The sequence below is a fragment of the Genypterus blacodes genome, unplaced genomic scaffold, assembly GCF_046128005.1.
Source record: "Genypterus blacodes isolate CSIRO-AG114 ecotype Tasmania unplaced genomic scaffold, CSIRO-AGI_Gbla_v1 ptg000363l_1, whole genome shotgun sequence".
NCBI classification, from domain to species: Eukaryota; Metazoa; Chordata; class Actinopteri; order Ophidiiformes; family Ophidiidae; genus Genypterus; species Genypterus blacodes.
This window is the reverse complement of record NW_027467146.1, coordinates 87,501-105,000: the sequence shown is the minus strand read 5'-3', so window position 1 is coordinate 105,000 and position 17,500 is coordinate 87,501. Positions and strand designations below refer to the sequence as shown.

The 17,500-nt window shown below is 50.2% G+C and overlaps 1 protein-coding gene across 3 annotated transcripts in view; it reads left to right on the top strand.

The window, feature by feature from the left end:
* The first annotated feature begins 97 nt into the window (after window positions 1-97).
* Window positions 98-17,500, top strand: part of fhit (fragile histidine triad diadenosine triphosphatase) — a 45,735-nt gene continuing 28,332 nt past the window's right edge. Inside the window, exons 1-2 of one of the 3 annotated variants that reach the window (XM_076138370.1) lie at window positions 184-223; window positions 4,282-4,419. The gene's annotated coding sequence lies outside the window, so the exon portion shown is untranslated. Of the gene's footprint in view, window positions 224-4,272; window positions 4,420-17,500 lie in introns of all 3 variants that reach the window. The other 2 variants (XM_076138369.1, XM_076138371.1) reach the window with 2 other exon arrangements.

Sequence of the window (17,500 nt, the reverse complement as noted above, 5' to 3'; positions counted from 1 at the left end):
GGTTGGAATTAATAAAGGTCTTCTTCTTCTTCTGCTTCTTCTTCTTCTTCTTCTTCTTCCTCGCTCCAAAGCGCCACAGTATTCTTGCTTCTTTCCCATGTGGGTGTTGTAGTTTTCCATCAATCCGGCCTCCACGCTTTCTTACCTTCTCGCATCAAGTACAACTACATTACCCATGAAGCTCTGTGCTTAAACTAACCGTTTGGATTCTGCGCACCCTGAGGTGAGTGAGTGAGTGTGTTCGTGCGTGTATGTATGTGTGTGTGTGTGTGTGTGTGAGAGAGTGTAGCTTGTAGCTTGTAGCCTGTAGCTTCAGAGCCTCCACGCTAACTGAACCCACGGAGGCGCCGCGCGCCGTGGATTCAATAAAGCAGCGAACGAGAAAGTGACGTCATCGTGTCGGTCCGTGTCAAAGCGCCGCACCGCGCGCGTTTAAGTACGGAGCCGTACTGTCACTCAGCTAACAGCTAACAGCTAACAGCAGCACAGTGGGACACTTTGCTGGTTGTTTTAAAGTATGGTAACGCAAAGCATTCGCTCCGTTTAAAGCTTCTAACTGCTCCACCTCAGTTTATTCTCCACATTATGTCGCTCCTGGCAGCCAGCTAGTTAGCATACCTGCTGTGGTGTAGCTGGAGTGATGAAAGTAGCGCCGCTACATGAAGCAGCAGCGCTGTACGGTTCAGCTTTATCACAACAAACGACACAGTTATTAATTGAAACAAAGTGACGTGGACCCTAACGGGTCTTCCTCTCTATCGGCCAGTGAGCATCTTCATCATCTTCATCTTGGCTTCTGTGAATCGTAGAATAGTTCATTTATTTGAAACTATAATTTCATGCGTTTCCTCTGTCAATCAAACACAGCAGGAGGTTTGTTCTCTTTATGAGGAAGAAGAGTTGAATCATTGAATCCTCAGTCAGTGAGACATCAGATGCATAGTAGCCATGGCGATATGATGGGATGTTTACAGTGTGAGTTGTTATGGCTGCATGAGTCATGATTTGTGTGTGTGTACATCACAAGCTGCTCACACATCAAATAGCCTAGGTGTGTGCTCAGTCTAAGACCTTTGACCTTTGATGAATGAAGCAGGTTCCTGTGCTTGGTGCTGAGGGCGTCCACACAGCTTCAGACTCAGCTTGGTTTCATTCTCCCAGCTGTTCTGAATTGAAACATCTGTAGTAGAAACACTCCAGCTTGGTTGTCGTGGAGACGAGCGGTTGAGGATGGAGGTTGCAGCTGCGTGTGTTTCATCCGTGTGGATGGTGGCCTCAGCAGATCCTGAAGATCTGTGAACAACGCAGAGAAGAACAGAGGCCAGCCTTCATCAGTGGAGCCTCAGAGCTCACAGCTGGTTTGTTTCTTTGAGCTTCCTGTTTCATCCAACATCAGGGCGTCAGGGCGTCAGGGCAGCACCAGGCCCTGTGACTTCCTGTGGAGGAAATACACTCAGGACCTTAAAGACCCTGCATTAGAAACTTTACAAAATATGCAAACAACTGTACAGTTAAATCTCCAGGTCACGGGGGGCTCGCCCAGGTCACGGGGGGCTCGCCCAGGTCACGGGGGCTCGTTCAGGTCACGGGGGGCTCGTCCAGGCTGAAGCTCCGCCTCTGGTGGTCAGTGGCGATGAAAGGGAGCAGCGCAGCTTCTGTGTTTACTGCTGAAAGTATTTTTATCAGGCAGACAGATGGAGGCCGTTACAGCGGGGGGGGTCCTGAGAGTCTTTAATGGCTCCACTCACCAACACCTCATTAAAGGCTTTTTTTAAAGAAATCCTTCTCTGCTAATTAATAAAATCCAGCTGGTCACTGCGGCCCCCCGACACAGACCCTCCACCTCTGCGTCTGGACACACACACACACACACACACACACACACACACACACTGCTCTAACACACTGGTGCCTTGAATATTCTTCCATTCATGGCTTCACATTTCTCTGTCCGTCGTCCTGAGATGGTCACGTTCCTGCTCAGTGAGCACTGTGGTGCTGTTAGTGAGTGTAGTGATGAACCTGTGTCACTGTGACCTTTGTATTGATCGATCATAACCTCAGACTCAGTGTTCTGGTGAGTCTTGGAGGTTTTGTCCACTTTGGCCTTCTGCCCCCACTCTGGTCATTAAACCCTGGGTCCGTACGAGTCTGCGGTCTGTCTCAGGTGTCTGTGGCGTCCTGGACACCGTGACTTGGGTTAGGGTTGCAAACAGGAAGTGGGAGTTGCTGTGCAGTGGGAGCTTCACTTGTTGGACTTGGTGTTGGTGTGGATCAGTGCAGACTCAGCAGGTGAAGGGAACATAAACACCTGCAGAGAGGAAGGTGTGACGTGTTTGATCAGCTGTTATCTCTGCGTCTTGGTGCGGGGGTCCCGGCCATGTCGCCTGCATCAGATCAGCGACCCCCTGACCTTTACCTTCATTCAAATGCTATCAAAAGCTCTGGCGCCGCCATGGAGCCTCTCTGACCGCTGCGCCGCTCTCTGCCAACCTTCAGCTCAGCTGGCCTGCTACAGTCGCCGTGGCAGCAGCGGCGACTCACGCCTTGGCAGAGTAAACAAACCTAAACATGTTTACATGGAACAGCTGATCATGAAACAAAGTCAGTATGTGGATACAAATGATCATCCATCATTCATCTCTGCTGCTCCAGGTATCAGCCTCAGCTCAGAGGCTCTCACTCCTGCTCCTGGATCCATCAGGGTCCATTACAGACCTGAAGAGAAGAAGAACATCTACACACTGACAGAGGTCAGAGGTGAAGGAGATGAAGAGCTTTATGATCTATGAAGTATGTGTCGTCTGGCTTTAAGTGCTGCTGTGATGAAGGTCACTCAGCTGGAGCGGCTCCAGCCTCCTTACACATCTGTCCCTGCTGCCAAAGAGTGGCTCAAACTCTGAGGTGAAGCCCACGACCTGCTCCACTCAGAGCTCCTCTTCCTCCTCCTCCTTTTATAAAATTCCTGTTTTATTTGCTGTTGAAGTTTTGTTGTTTGTAGTCTATAAGATCAATCAATCATTATTATAAATTATAAGTCAGTCAAATAAAAGAATGTTGTAAACTCTGTGTGTGTGTGTGTGAGAGAGAGAGAGATGAGGAGCACTTCCTGTTCCTGATCACATGAGCTGCTCCTCTAATAAATCACAGATAAATCTGGTGCAACTGGTGTTCTGCTGAGTGAAGCGTGTGTGTGTGGCGTGTGCTCTAATGCAACGTGATGCTCTCTGAGGTCAGGTGCGTTAGACGGCGTTTAATTGAGGTCATTCCAGCGTGGACTTGGTCTGGGTTCGCTGCTCAGACTGAGACGGAGCAGACGGTTTCTGAGGCTCCAGCCGGGCGCCAAATCAATTTCAACGTCCTTGCATGTCTGCACACGCTGGTGGGTCAATGTCATTTAAGTTGGACACATAAGGAAACCAGAACACTCAAACCCAGAAGCTGCCTGAGCTGTAACCCACCAGTGCAGACAGACAGGGTGTCCTACAGACAGGCTGGGTTACCTGGAACCTGGAGGTCCCCTTAATCACCGGGGCCTATCCTGAAGCCGTAGGCTGTAGTCTGGCTCCTGGCTCCTGGCTCTACCTGGAGGTTTGAGCTTCCCTCCTTGTTTCTGGGTCTCTGCTGTGACGCCGTCCCTCCTGAGCCTCTGCCCCACTTCAAGTGACTGAGGACAGAATAATCTTGGTGGTTAAGGAGGAGGCTGATCTGATGTGGTTCTGGCTGTAACCGTGTGTGTGTGTGTGTGTGTGTGTGTGTGTCCACCCCCCCCGGCTCCTCTCTCCCTGGGTGTCCTCCTTCCGTCATTCTAATCAGCCCTTTTAATTACTGCAGCTATCAGCCACCCAGCGCCTCCCTGTGGCCCCTGGGAGCCTCGGCTGGAGGGGGGGGGGGGTGATGGAGGCCTTTCTCTGCCGCTGAGCTCTGCCAGCTCACGTCTCCGTCTAGGACAGGAACGTGCAGGAAGGTAGCGCCTGGAACGCAGCAGCGCTCTCTGAAGAGACGCACCTGCAAGTTCACTGAATAGAATGACCTCTGAACTGCTTCGTAGGTGTTTCAGGGTCAGAGGTCAATCTAACAACACGTAACACATCACAGAGGGAAGCAGCTGCTCTCTCATGTTCACACTCACACACAGCCAGGGGGTCAAAAGTCAGAGCGCAGAGGTTTTGGAGGTTCATCTTCCTGTGCAGTGACGTAGCGTAGGGTTATGAGCCGGTGACACTGAAGACGCAGGACAAACACTCATCTGCTTATTTTCTGCTCCTCCAGCTCCTCCAGCTTCTTCAGCTCCTTCAGCTCCTTCAGCTCCTCCAGCTTCTTCAGCTCCTCCAGCTTCTTCAGCTCCTTCAGCTCTTTCAGCTCCTCCAGCTTCTTCAGCTCCTCCAGCTCCTCCAGCTCCTCCAGCCCAGGTTGAAGGTAAGCGTGTTTACGGCCCACACATTGATTTTCCTTCCCTTTTTCAGGAGGAGGTTGATTTTAGTGGGCGTCGACATCAGAGGAGTCGGTGCCGCGTTCCCATCCCGGCTGCTGCTCTGGGAACTTCTCCCGCAGAGTTCCCGTGTTGGGCACTCTGGGTTCCCTCGTGCGCTCACACGACGCTGCGTATCGATGGGTTAGCTTGTTCCTCACACACCGGCCTCACGTCTGCTTCTCTACACTTTGTCTGCTAATGAGAACCCGGGAGAGGAAGTTTGTCAAACACACATGTGGAAGGATTCTGTTTCTTAGATTTCAACGCTCTGCAGTCACTGAACCATCTGCTCTTAACCCAGAGAGAGAGAGAGAGGGGGGAGAGAGAGAGAGGGGGGAGAGAGGGGGGTAGGGAGAGGGGAGAGAGTGGGGGGGAGAGGGAGAGAGGGGGGAGGGAAAGGGGGGGAGAGAGACGGGGGGAGAGGGAGAGAGGGGGGAGAGAGAGAGGGAGGGGGGCGGGAGAGAGAGAGAAGGGGGGAGAGAGGGGGGAGTGAGAGAGTGGGGTGGGGGAGAGAGTGAGAGAGAGAGAGAGAGAGAGAGAAAGAGAGAGAAGGAGAGGGGGGGAGAGAGAGAGGGGGGGAGATACTTGGGGTCTCTCTTTGGGGGGTCTCTGTTTGGGGGGGTCTCTGTTTGGGGGTCTCTGCGTGTGAAGCAGCCGGCGGCCCCTGTGTATCTGGCGATGCGTTCACTGACCCTGGCGCCTCTAAACTCCACCGTGTGAATGATGATCTGTGCCGCGGCGTCAGAAGCGTGTTTGTGTTCCGTGCCGCTGGCTGTAATGGCGTGTAATTTAAACTGATTCTGCTCTGTGTGCCGCCAAATCCATAAACACACCTCTGGCACTGTGTGGTATCCGTGGTTACGGCTGCTGTCTGTGCTGCGTGTGTGTGTATGAATGAGCCTCAGCCTGGCCTCGGTGTCAGCTCTGCTTTCATAAGCTTTATGTCTTAGTAACCACAGGAAACACAATCAGGCTCTGCATACACACACACACACACACACACACACGGAGACTGACACGGACCAGCAATCCATCAATCATTATGACCGCATATACATATATATGTGTGTGTGTATGTGTGCTGTAGGTGTGTGTGCTGTAGGTGTTTGTACTGTAGGTGTGTATTCTGTAGGTGTGTGTGCTGTAGGTGTGTGTACTGTAGGTGTGTGTGCTGTAGGTGTGTATTCTGTAGGTGTGTGTGCTGTAGGTGTTTGTACTGTAGGTGTGTATTCTGTAGGTGTGTGTGCTGTAGGTGTGTGTGCTGTAGGTGTGTGTACTGTAGGTGTGTGTGCTGTAGGTGTGTGTGCTGTAGGTGTGTGTACTGTAGGTGTGTGTGCTGTAGCTGACCCTAACTCAACACTAGGGGGCAGATCACACTGAAACGTGTGAGCAGGTGGCATCATGCTTCATTTGAGTTCTTTGAGATGATAAGTGCTGTTAATGTGTTAACGGACTTCATCATCATCAACACGCTCATCATCTTCATCACCATCAACCTCACCTCGCTCATCATAAACACCTTCATCACCTTGATCATCTTCATCACCTCTATTATCATCATCATCATCATCATCAGCGCCTCCTTGATCACCATCACCATGTTCAGCATCATCTTCATCAGCAGCATCGTCCTTGATTGTTGCTGTGATACGTAGAGTTCAGTAACTAATGTGTGTCTGTGTCTGTGTCTGTGGGAGGCAGTGGCTCAGTGGGTAGAGCTTCCGCTTGGGAACCGGAGGGTTGCCGGTTCGTGCCCCTGAGCAAGGCACCCTCAATTGCTCCCCCCTCTGCGAAGGGTGGTAACTGTAATGTAAGTCGCTTTGGATAAAAGCGTCTGCCAAATGATCGTAATGTAATGTAATGTGTCTGTCTGGACGTCCCGCCCTCTTGTCAGAATGCGGCTGGGCCTTAAAGATCAGGTGAAGCTGCTGATCAGAATTTGCTGCCAGCCAATCAGAAGTCTCTCTCATCGCTGCATGGGTGGATCGTTACAAAAGGAAAACAAAAGCACATTTGTTAGTGAGGGACAGAGGTGAGCTTGGCTGATGGTTGCCGTGGCGATGTGTAGACTCATGAATGCCCACTCAGTGTGTTAAAGGAAATTTCAGTGAAAGTTTCCATTGTTGAGTCAGAAAGCACTCTGCTGCTCATAATGGCTGTATTATCTGTTTCAATTGTTCATTCAGATTTTAAACAAAATGGAAAAGTTCTGTTACCTCACCAGTCGGCACGTAAACCTTGACAACCTCCCGGCAGGTAATTTCTCCTTCCGCACATCCATTATGTCAAATAGATGTGGAGAGAGCGGCTTTTACCAGCTGCTCATCATTACAAACAGACGCCTCCGCCCCTTTAAAACCCCACTCAGGGAGAAACACGCGAAATCAAAAGGTTGGGAACGCTCTGAGTCATTATGTAAAGCGGGGAACGTCTTCAGCTTCTAAAGTGTTCTTATTCAAACCACCATTTTTGAAGTTAAAGGGAAAATTGCGGTGCTTCACCCCTCTGCCCCTCAGATTACAGAGGGAGAGACACTCAGGCTGCTGCTCTTCATCCTGCGTCTGAAGCTTTCAGCACCTTCACATTCTAGCACCGCCGCTCAGGCACTCCGGCTCCACGTGGACATCAGGAACCTTCATCAGCATGCAGCTTCAGCATGTAGCATCAGAGCTAACTAGCCTGCTGTACGCACAGCCTTCCCCACATTACACAGACCAGCAGACAGCAGACCTCCTCCTCCTCCTCCTCAGGTCCTCTCCTCCATCTCCTCTTCTTTTCTTCAGCAGCTCCTCTGCTGCACAGCTCCCTTTGCTCCTCTTCTTCATATGTGGACCCTCAGGCGTCTCCACTCTTCCTCTCTCTGTCCTCTTCCTCTTCTTCATCAACTTTTCAGTTTCATCAACGCGTCACTAAACACACATGGTGTCTCATCCTGACGTAAGATAAGATAAGATAAGAGTTTATTATCCCGAGGGAAATGACAGTACAGTGCAGAATGAAACTAGAACGAGAAATCACCAGACTAACGGATGAAGGACCACACCCCCGTACTCCTCATCCTTCCCCTCGGTGATGCAGCACACTATTGCAGAGTCATCTGAGAACTTCTGCAGGTGGCAGGACTCAGAGCAGAACTGGAAGTCGGAGGTGTACAGGGTGAACAGGAATGTTGATAGGACCGTACGCTGAACACACACTGTTACTGTACTGAGCTGTACCTCCTTACAAACACACACACACACTTTCCTCCTCTCTCTCTGTCACACACACACACACACACACTCTTTCCTCCTCTCTCTCTGTCACACACACACACACACACACTCTTTCCTCCTCTCTCTCTGTCACACACACACACACACACACTCTTTCCTCCTCTCTCTCTGTCACACACACACACACACACACACTCTTTCCTCCTCTCTCTCTGTCACACACACACACACACACACACACTCTTTCCTCCTCTCTCTCTGTCACACACACACACACACTCTTTCCTCCTCTCTCTCTGTCACACACACACACTCTTTCCTCCTCTCTCTCTGTCACACACACACACACACACACTCTTTCCTCCTCTCTCTCTGTCACACACACACAGACACACACACACTCTTTCCTCCTCTCTCTCTGTCACACACACACACTCTTTCCTCCTCTCTCTCTGTCACACACACACACACACACACTCTTTCCTCCTCTCTCTCTGTCACACACACACACACACTCTTTCCTCCTCTCTCTCTGTCACACACACACAGACACACTCTGCCTGTCTGGGGTCTCCCTCCTCTCCAGGGGTCTCTGTGTTTCTCTGTAAACATTGATCTATGCTGTGCAAAGTTTCAGTTGAAAGTTTTGAATGTGTAACTGAAACGGTGAGAGAGCTGTTAACTTCAGGGTCACTAGAGGTCAAAGCCCAACAGTCTAACTATGATGTAACTGCTGATGGTGAGACCTGAAGCATCCCAGACGTTCTACAGGACAATGAGCCAAAGCAAAGGGGCGTGGCCTGGTGGACAGATGTGGATAGACCCAAAGAATCAGATGTTTGGATGTCATGTTGTGCTTCAGTTTGAGGCGTCAAAGTCGCCTCGGGCCACTTCTGATTGGTTAGCGTGAATATGAGAGGAGGAGCCTGGGTCGGTCTAGACCCTGGGTCGGTCTAAGGCCTGGGTTGGTCTAGACCCTGGGTCGGTGTAAGGCCTGGGTTGGTCTAGACCCTGGGTCGGTCTAAGGCCTGGGTTGGTCTAGACCCTGGGTCGGTCTAAGGCCTGGGTCGGTCTAGACCCAGGCCTGTACCCTAAGGTGCAGCCTTTGGATAATCACAGCGTTTCAGATGGATGAATGGTTCAGCCATAGTTCCTTCACTCAGCCCTGTTATCATCAGCTGAGCTCAGGTTGAGCTGAGTCATGTTTGTCTGAGTGCTCTCAGTAGAACATGGTGCAGAGCTGCTCCATGTTTGCTGCTCATCTTCATCACTGAGCTCACTGTAGTAAAATCCTTCATGCAGGCTCCCTGTGAGTTTGTATGAAGAGGAGCTGGGCTCTTCCTCTCTTTGGTGATGAAGCAGCGTGGTGTAATGTTAGCTTAGTGCTGAGCGTGATGAGACAGTAGATCCAAGGTGAAGCTCAACATGTCATCTCATATGCCTGACATGTAGCATGCATATTTAATGGAGCGTGACTTTGAGCTCCTGCTTGGTTACATGTGATGCATTATTCAGCAGCGCTCACTGTGACTCCCTGGTGGGTCTCTGCACCCTCAACAGCCAATCAGATCATGGGAGCCCACAGTAAAGAGCTTTCACTCCTCTGAAGCTCCGCCCAGTCAGGACCACATGTGATGACCAGTCAACATGTAATGTGAGGAAGAGTCCTCTGGTGAGTCTCAGCGTGAGGCAGGGGGATCTGTCCTGTAATGATCCATGTGTGGATCAAACCTAACGTCCCCACTACAAACACGCGTGTTCCAGTGCTACATGAACATGAACATGCTATCTTCTAAAGGTTCCACCTCATCAAGTGTTTTTGATCACATTGAGTGTCAACGCTCAAACACAGCAGCAGGTCATGCCCCCATTTACTGTGTGTGTGTGTTTGTGTGTGTGTGTCAAATTACTGTTGAGTTGTGACCTGATGAAGCTCCATCAAACACAATCACAAACCAGCAGGCTGAGGGTCCAGCAGACTGGTTGAGGGTCCAGCAGACTGGTTGAGGGTCCAGCAGACTGGACCCTCAACCAGTTTGTGTGTGTGTGTGTGTGTGTGTATGTGTGTTGCCAAGGTGACAGAGGAGAGGGATGGAGGTGAGAAACGCCTGAGGTTACCCACTCGCCTCCAGGCCTCCATCACTAACAAGACACAACACACAACACGTTTGCTCTTTTTCACATTACAGCACACTCACAGCCTGCACACTCACACACTCACACACACTCACACACACACACACACACACACACACACACATGGATGTGTTTTGACCTGCAGTCTGGTATTGATCCCTCCCGCTCGTCTCTGTGTGAGGTATTGTTGGGCTGACAGGGGGACGAGCTGTCAAACAGGAAGCAGCCTCTGTTCGCCCTCCGGCTCGTCGTGTAAAGGCTTGCGAGGGTGAAGAAGAGGCGGACGGCTAATCGATGTCTTTCACTGTCTCATAGAAGAATCAGCTGATGGCTGGTGACGGTCACTTCCTGTTGGATCTCCCCTGTGTGGTTTGGAGGTGGAGGTGACACATGAGTGAACCTGCAGACCAACACCAGGGGGCTCAGAGCCTTCAGGTCTGGACTGGACCTGCTGGTCTCTTACTTCCTGTCATAGCTGTCACATTGTGACACAGGTCCTCGGTGTTGTTGACGGTTCTTGTCCTGTTGCTAGGTGATTGTTTCCTTGCTTGGTCTCGTGCCCTGAGGCGGTCAGGTTGGTGCTCAGCTGTGACTCTCAGGTTTTCATGGATTCTTCTTCTTCATGGTGACCAGGAGCTTCACTGTGGTTTGGAGGAGGCTGGTATCGTTCCGATCGTCTTCATCAGGGGAACATTTATGTTTCAGTTCTTTCCTTCCTACGTTGATCAGAAATCACATCTATGCACCAACATCCTCTCAAAGAGCAAAGGAAGAGAAGGAGCAGAGGAAGAGGAGGGGCAGAGGAAGAGGAGGAGCAGAGGAAGAGGAGGGGCAGAGGAAGAGGAGGAGCAGAGGAAGAGGAGGAGCAGAGGAAGAGGAAGAGCAGAGGAAGAGCAGAGGAAGAGGGGGAGCAGAGGAAGAGGAGGAGCAGAGGAAGAGGAGGGGCAGAGGAAGAGGAGGAGCAGAGGAAGAGGAAGAGCAGAGGAAGAGGGGGAGCAGAGGAAGAGGAGGAGCAGAGGAAGAGGAGGGGCAGAGGAAGAGGAAGAGCAGAGGAAGAGGGGGAGCAGAGGAAGAGGAGGAGCAGAGGAAGAGGAGGGGCAGAGGAAGAGGAGGAGCAGAGGAAGAGGAAGAGCAGAGGAAGAGGGGGAGCAGAGGAAGAGGAGGAGCAGAGGAAGAGGAGGAGCAGAGGAAGAGGAGGGGCAGAGGAAGAGGAGGAGCAGAGGAAGAGGAAAGGCAGAGGAAGAGGGGGAGCAGAGGAAGAGGAGGAGCAGAGGAAGAGGAGGGGCAGAGGAAGAGGAGGAGCAGAGGGGGAGCAGAGGAAGAGGAGGAGCAGAGGAAGAGGGGGAGCAGAGGAAGGATCTGACATTATATGAATACATTCATGTCTCCAATCATCATCTGACTTTGTGTTCTCTGAGGAGTCTGTCAGACGCCTACAGTGTGTGTGTGTGTGTGTGTGTGTGTGTGTGTGTGTGTGTGTCTGTGTGTGTGTGTGTGTGTGTGTGTGTGTGTGTGTGTGTGTGTGTGTGTGTGTGTGTGTGTGTCTGTGTGTGTGTGTGTGTGTGTGTGTGTGTGTGTGTGTGTGTGTCTCATATACAGTGACCCTCAGATCAGTGTGTAGCACGTTATGTAAGTCAAGCAGCACTTAAAGCAGCACAGGAACACATTTAGCTGTAAATGACTTGTGGGCAGTGGATTATAAATGGATTCAGTGCTGCAGAGTCCAGACTGTGGCCTTGGAGTCATTTTCAGCTGTGGAACATCTGAAACCATCAGGCCCTAAACATGCACTCTACATTTCTGCCATTACTTTCTGGCAGGAAGTGGTCCCGTTGGTCCCTCATCTTGGTTAATGGTGGCTGAGTGGCTCTCTGGGCCGCCAGTATAATGACCCATAATGCATCAAAACTCACCTACAGGGTCATTTTCTTCCTCTCTCAGTCCTAATGCACGTTTGAGTGTCCTTCCTAATGTTCAGCCTGATGTGACACAAACAAATGAGGAGGAGGAAATGGAGACTGTGAGAGAGGAAACGCAACATTTACAGCAACTCAGCTAGAATGTGAGTTTGAGCCAGCAAAGCTAAATACAGCTGACATGGCCTCTAGATGGCTTTGTTCTGTATGAGCCGTCTGAAGATGAAGATGAGCCGTCTGAAGATGAAGATGAGCCGTCTGAAGATGAAGATGAGCCGTCTGAAGATGAAGATGAGCCGTCTGAAGATGAGCAGCCTGAAGATGAAGATGAGCCGTCAGAAGATGAAGATGAGCCGTCTGAAGATGAAGATGAGCAGTCTGAAGATGAGCAGCATGAAGATGAAGATGAGCAGTCTAAAGATGAGAGCCTGAAGATGAAGATGAGCCGTCTGAAGATGAGCAGCCTGTAGATGAAGATGAGCAGTCTGAAGATGAGCAGCCTGAAGATGAGCCGTCTGAAGATGAAGATGAGCCGTCTGAAGATGAGCCGTCTGAAGATGAAGATGAGCCGTCTGAAGATGAAGATGAGCAGTCTGAAGATGAGCAGCCTGAAGATGAGCCGTCTGAAGATGAAGATGAGCCGTCTGAAGATGAGCCGTCTGAAGATGAGCCGTCTGAAGATGAAGATGAGCCGTCTGAAGATGAGCCGTCTGAAGATGAAGATGAGCCGTCTGAAGATGAAGATGAGCAGTCTGAAGATGAGCAGCATGAAGATGAGCAGTCTGCTTCCTTTGAACCTTCACCAAGTCTATATGAAGCTGACGCAGATAAAATGATGTCATCTTATAATCTAATGTGTCTCATGTTTGTTCTCTAATAGAGAAATGAGCCTCAGCTCAACCTGAGCTCAGCTGATGATAACAGAAACTAGTTGTTAGAGTCGCCATAGTAACTATAACAACAACATGTCCTCTCAATCTCCTCTTCTGTTCTCCAGCAGGAGACAGATGTTTCCAGAGGTGCTCCTCTGCTGCACAGCTCCCTTTGCTCCTCTTCTTCACATGTGGACTCCCAGACTCTCTCTGTCCACTTACTCTTCTTCTGCAGCTCTAACTTCTTCTCTCCTTCAGTTCAACACAAACCAAACACCTCGCACCTCTGGAAACATCTGTCTCCTCCAACCAGGACATCAGACAGGACCTCATGTCCTACGTAACCATGGAGACACAAAGTCTGCATATGTTCCAGATGTACTGGAAGAGAAGCCTCTCAGTGTATCCAGGCCTGAGAATGCAGCAGGAACAGGAGTTGAGCTCATTTCAGATGTTTGGAACTCTGCAGCTCTTCCTTCCAGATGTTTGTGAAGATGATCAGGTTGTCAGATTGTGTTGTACTTGTGTGAGCGTCTGTGACATCTGTAACAAATCACACAGCGTCATTACAGACATTTACAGCTTTAATGTGCCTCAGCACACGGCAGCACAACGTAAATGAGTCTTTACACAAGCAGACCGTGTTTACATCTGCTGCCTGTGATGAAGAGGAAACATCTGATCTTCATGAGTGTAAAACAGGAAGCAGAGCAGACGTCCTGATCACATGGAGGTCTTTGGCCTGGACCTGTCCCACTTTGTGTGTCTAGACAGAGGAGACGCACTGTGAGCTCACGTGTCACCAGACCTCATCACACTCACGTGCTTGATGGGCGTGGCCAACTGTTGCCATAGTGACAGTGCTCTTGGTCATTTGTCCAGTCAGTCAGTCAGTCAGTGACTTTGCCTGTCCAGGTCTCTGTTGAGGCACAGACCCTGTGTCTCTGAGAGACGACCTGTTTACTTTACAGTTACAGATGTGAAACATGAACAGACAGACGGACAAACTTCTTCTTCTTTGGTCACACATGAATAAATGATCTATAGGGAACCAGCAGAGGGAGCAGCTGAGCTCAACCTTCACTTTAGAACAACTCCTCTCTCTCTCTGTCTCTGTCTCTGTCTCTCTGTCTCTCTGTCTCTCTCTCTCTCTGTTTCTCTCTCTCTGTCTCTCTCCCTCTGTCTCTGTGTGTGTGTCTCTCTCTCTCTCTTTCTCTCTGTCTCTCTCTCTCTCTGTCTCTGTCTCTGTCTCTCTGTCTCTCTGTCTCTCTCTCTGTCTCTCTCTCTCTCTGTTTCTCTCTCTCTGTCTCTCTCCCTCTGTCTCTGTGTGTGTGTCTCTCTCTTTCTCTTTCTCTCTGTCTCTCTCTGTCTCTCTCTCTCTCTGTCTCTCTCTCTCTGTCTGTGTGTGTGTGTCTCTCTCTCTTTCTCTCTGTCTCTCTCTCTCTCTGTCTCTCTCTCTCTCTCTGTCTCTCTCTGTCTCTCTCCCTCTCTGTCTCTCTATCTCTCTCTCTCTCTTTCTCTGGTGAAGTTCAGCTCAGGGCACAAAGGAAAACAGATCCTCTCAACTTTAACTTGCTAGTTGCCGACTTTTCCTTCTCCTCTCACTCTGTCTCTCACACACACACACACACACACACACACACAGACTAAGCTGCTGCCCATAAATGTGTTTAGGAGCCGAGGAGCTGGTGTTGTTGGAGATTAGCTCAGGTTGAAGAGTAAAACTAATGACTTTGTGCTCAGCAGGCCGGAGCTTCTCACCAAGTCAATGAATCTCATTAGCTTAGCAGCCGAGCTAACTGAGCTAACTGAGACGTGAGCTCAGCGTGAAGGACAGCGCCACACACATACACACACACACACACTGAGTCCTCCCCCTGATGTGTGTTCTAGGCCCTTAACATGCAGCGTGTTCATGGTGTAGTGAGTGTTAGCTAGCTGGGGGGGGGGGGGGGGGGGGTTAGAAATGATGCGTTTGTTTTGGGCGGAACCTCTCTGAGCTTCTCCCCAGCAGAACCATCTGTCTGCCGAACTACAGACACCAGAACACAAACTATCTGTAAAAGTCCTCCGCTCACACAAACAGCCAGTAAAGAGTCAAAGCTGTTACCTGTTAGCAGTTAGCTGTTAGCTGTTAGCTGCCATGTTGGCTCTTTGTGTTTCTGCTGTCTTTATGGCTGCTGTGTGTGTGTGTGTGTGTGTGTGTGTGTGTGTGTGTCTGTGTCTGTGTCTGTGTCTGTGTGTGTGTGTGTGTGTGTGTAATCAGCTCCCCTTATGTTTCTGATTGACTCACATGTCCCTGATAGAGTGGACCCTGAGCCGCTCTGTGTCTGTCGCTCTGTGGGTCATTTCATGCCAGAAAACTCAAAACCAGATGAATCGGATGAAAGTGAGTTTCAGCCTCACGCTCCTGCTTTGGTTGATCAGGTGGAATATTGAAGCTGTGATGGATCTGATGTGATTCTGTCGCTCTGCACTTTAATTAAAGCAGAGGAAGCTGAGCGCAGCTTAATGAAGAGCAAATTGAATTATTGTATTTGTTGAGTCGTGGGGCCCCAAGGGCCTGCGTCTCACACACATACACACACACACTGACACACACACACACACACACACACACACACACACACGCACGCTCTCACACACACACTGACACACACACACACACGCACGCACGCTATCACACACACACACACACACACACACGCTCACACACACGCGCACGCACGCTCTCACACACACACACACACACGCTCACACACACACACACACACGCATGCTTGGGGGCGTGGAGCATGAAAGCTCCTCACTTATTCATTTGATGCAGTTTAATAAGTTTGCCGAGTGTCTGAGCTGTGAAAGAAAAGAGTCCAGGAGCAAAGCAGGAGGAATCTAAATTAATTGCTCATTTCAAATGCAGCAGTGAGCAGATGTTGAGCCTGAGCCTGAGCTCCTCTGTGATTTGTCTTCTTCTCTCCACTCAAACTGAGACTCTTCATGGCTGCTCGCTGTCTCCTCTTCACCGTCTCCTCTTCACTGTCTTCTCTTTACCGTCTTCTCTTCACTGTCTTCTCTTTACCGTCTTCTCTTCACCGTCTTCTCTTCGCTCTTTACCGTCTTCTCTTCGCCATCTTCTCTTAGCTGTCTTCTCTTCACCGTCTTCTCTTTACCGTCTTCTCTTCGCCGTCTTCTCTTCGCTCTTTACCGTCTTCTCTTCGCCATCTTCTCTTAGCTGTCTCCTCTTCACCGTCTTCTCTTCACCGTCTTCTCTTCGCCGTCTTCTCTTCACCGTCTTCTCTTCACTGTCTTCTCTTCGCCGTCGTCTCTTCACCGTCTTCTCTTCACCGTCTTCTCTTCACTGTCTTCTCTTCGCCGTCGTCTCTTCACCGTCTTCTCTTCGCCGTCGTCTCTTCACCGTCTTCTCTTCACCGTCTTCTCTTCACTGTCTTCTCTTCGCCGTCGTCTCTTCACCGTCTTCTCTTCACCGTCTTCTCTTCACCGTCTTCTCTTCACCGTCAACGCACCTTACCTCAACATCTTTCTAACCACAAAGTCCCCCAGGTTAAGGATCGGCCAAACAACTCAGAAGACCACAGTACAGTTTAGATCCTCCCTCCTCAATGACCAGTGTGTGTGTGTGTGTGTGTGTGTGGGTGTGTGGGTGTGTGGGTGTGTGTGTGTGTGTGTCTCTGTGTCTGTGTGTGTGGATCTAAGCTCAGCATGTTAACCTGCACCTTCAAACTTAGTGAAAGTGGAGTTGTGTGATGAGTTGTTGTGTTTATCTCCAGTCTTTAGCTTGTTTACACTCTGTGCTCACTGAGACCAGAACCTCTTACTCTCTTCTGTTCTCTCTCTTTAAGCTCTCTTCCCTTTGTCCTGAAGGTTTTTGAAGAAACTCTGGGGTAAATAAAACCCTTGAAAGTCCCCGAGTGAAGGTTTTCTCCTCTTCCCTTCTTGTCTTGGTGCCACAGAGTTCACGCTGTCCTTCATGTTCTTCATGAGCAAAGAGGAGACAAAAAGACAAATCCAAGGATTTCATCTCTTTTAGAATGAAGAAGCTTTGTCTGATGGCCGCATGGAATCAAAGAGGGGCCAAACATGGAGCTCTGTGTTCAACCTAACCACCCTACAGCAAACACAACCTCACAACACATGCACGCAAGATTGGACCACCAGAAAATGTGAATAAAACCAATGGACTTCACCTCCAGTAGTCCAGCTCTGTCTCAAGGGTCTGAACCGTCAGTTTACACGAGGTCGTACCTCAGCCTCCTCTTAACGTCTACCCTGCTGAGCCCCGGCCCAATAGGGTCTGTTTCATTCTGCCTTAGGCTAGAGTGAACCGCTTAGAACCTTTTTTACCTTTATTTATGTGCGTGTGTGTGTGCGTGTTTGTGTGTGTGCGTGTGTGGGTGCGTGCGTGGGTGTGTGTGTGTGTGCGTGGGTGCGTGTGTGGGTGCGTGTGTGGGTGTGTGTGTGTGTGTGCGTGTGTGTGTGTGTGTGCGTGTGTGCGTGTGTGTGTCAGAGGAAGACGTCCCTCACACAGCTCCGTGCCCTTGCATGCTGACACATTGATATTCTAAAGGCTTTCAGATGTTAATGAGGAACAACAGAGCGCCACATTCAGACGGCGGGCCGCTTTGTGCCGCAGCGCTCGGACGCTTTCATCTCAGCCATAAGTACAGCAGTCAGGTTGGGCCGCAGCAGAATCGGTGCTGTTACTCACGTCAGGACCGGGATGGTAAATAGAAGTGAACAAAGTGTTGCCGCGGTGATAAGGAGCCTAATTTATGCTGATGTTGTGCTGTAAAGTATTTATGGAGGCTGTTAGTGATGTCAGCTTTATATCCACCATAAAGAACATCAAAAACCATTTAAGGGGAATGT